Genomic DNA, 2,500 nt, shown 5'->3' with positions numbered 1-2,500 from the left:
CAAATGCCTATCCAATGCCCGCTTAAATGACCATAAAGAAGGAGAGTTCACCACTGATACGGGCAGGGCATTCCATGAACTCACAACCCGCTGTGTGAAGAATCTACCCCTAACATCTGTCCTATACCTACCACCCCTTAATTTAAAGCTATGTCCCCTAGTAACACCTGACTCCATTAGCGGTAAAAGGTTCTTAGTATCTACCCTATCTAAACCCCTAATCATCTTATACACTTCTATCAGATCTCCCCTAAACCTTCTCTTCTCCAATGAGAACAGCCCCAAGTGCCTCAGCCTTTCCTCATAAGATTTTCCTACCATTCCAGGCAACATCCTGGTAAACCTCCTCTGCACTCGTTCTAAAGCTTCCACATCCTTCCTATAGTATGGCGACCAAAACTGCACACAATACTCCAGATGAGGCCTCACCAGAGTCTTATCCAACTGCAACATGACCTCAGGACTCCGGAACTCAATTCCTCTACCAATAAAGCCCAGTACACCATATGCCTTCCTCACAGCACTATTTACCTGGGTGGCAACTTTCAGAGATCTGTGTACATGGACACCAAGATCCCTCTGCTCATCCACACTACCAAGTAGCCTACCATTAGCCCAGTAATCCATCATCTTGTTATTCCTACCAAAGTGAACGACTTCGCACTTAGCTACATTGAATTCCATTTGCCACATTTCCGCCCAGCTCTGCAACTTATCTATATCCCGCTGTAACCTACCACTTCCTTCCTCACTATCCACAACTCCACCGACTTTTGTGTCATCCGCAAACTTGCTTACCCAGCTTTCAAGTCCTTCCTCTAGATCATTTATAAAGATAACAAAAAGCAATGGTCCCAAAACAGATCCTTGTGGTACACCGCTAGTAACTGCGCTCCAAGATGAACATACTCCCTCAACTACTACCCTCTGTCTCCTTCCAGCCAGCCACTTCCTAACCCAAACCTCTAATGTATCCTCAATGCCATACCTCCGAAGTTTTAGCATTAGCCTACCATGGGGAACCTTATCGAACGCCTTACTAAAATCCATATACACAACATCTACTGCTTTACCCTCATCCACTTCCTTAGTCACCTTCTCAAAGAACTCAATAAGGTTTGTGAGGCACGACCTGCCCTTCACAAAACCATGCTGGCTATCCCTGATCACGTTATTCCTACCCAGATGTTCATAAATCTTATCCCTTACCATTCTCTCTAAGACTTTGCCCACCACTGAAGTCAGACTCACTGGCCTATAGTTACTAGGGCTATCCCTACTCCCTTTCTTGAACAATGGGACCACATTCGCTATCCTCCAGTCCTCTGGTACTATTCCCGTTGACAATGACGACATAAAAATCCAGGCCAATGGCTCTGCTATCTCCTCCCTAGCTTCCCATAGGATCCTGGGGTAAATGCCATCAGGCCCAGGAGACTTATCTATATTCATCCTTTCCAATATTCCCAAAACCTCTTCCCTGCATATTTCCAGGGCATCCATTCTAATTATTTGTGATTCCATATTCACATCAGCAACAGTGTCCTGTTCCTGAGTGAATACTGATGAAAAGTACTGATTTAATGCCTCTCCAATCTCCTCCGCCTCCACACACAACTTCCCACTACTATCCTTGACTGGACCGATACCTACCCTAGTCATCCTTTAATTCTTGACATACCTATAGAAAGCCTTTGGGTTTTCCCTCATCCTACCAGCTAAAGACTTTTCATGTCCCCTTCTCGCTTCTCTTAGCTCCCTCTTTAGCTCCTTCCTGGCTACCTTATAACTCTCAATCGCCCCTACTGAACCTTCACGCCTCATCTTTACATATGCCGCCTTCTTCCCTTTCACAAGGGACTCCAATTCCTTACTAAACCACGGCTGCCTCACAAGGCCCTTTACACCATGCCTGACTGGTACATACCTATCGAGGACACGCAGTAGCTGCTCCTTGAACAATCCCCACATCTCATTAGTGTTCTTCTCTTGAAGCCTGTTTTTCCAATCCACACATCCTAAGTCATGCCTCACTGCATCATAATTTCCCTGCCCCCAGCTATAGCTCTTGCCCTGCGTCGCACGATTATCCCTCTCCATCACTAAAGTAAAAGTCACCGAGTTGTGGTCACTGTCCCCGAAGTGCTCACCTACCTCCAAGTCTAACACCTGGCCTGGTTCATTACCTAGAACCAAATCCAATATAGCCTCCCCCCTTGTTGGCCTGTCGACATATTGTGTCAGGAAACCCTCCTGCACACATTGTACAAACACCGACCCATCTAATGCACTCGAGCTATAGCTCTCCCAGTCAATATCTGGGAAGTTAAAGTCCCCCATAACAACCACCCTGCTACCTTCACTCTTTTCCTGAATCATCCTCGCAATATTATCCTCTACTTCTCTAGGACTATTAGGAGGCCTGTAGAAAACACCTAACAGGGTGACCTCACCTTTCCTATTTCTAACCTCAGCCCAAACTACCTCAGATGGCAAGTCC

This window comes from Hemiscyllium ocellatum, chromosome 46 (genome assembly GCF_020745735.1).
Source record: "Hemiscyllium ocellatum isolate sHemOce1 chromosome 46, sHemOce1.pat.X.cur, whole genome shotgun sequence".
Lineage (NCBI taxonomy): Eukaryota > Metazoa > Chordata > Chondrichthyes > Orectolobiformes > Hemiscylliidae > Hemiscyllium > Hemiscyllium ocellatum.
This window is presented reverse-complemented; position numbering follows the sequence as displayed.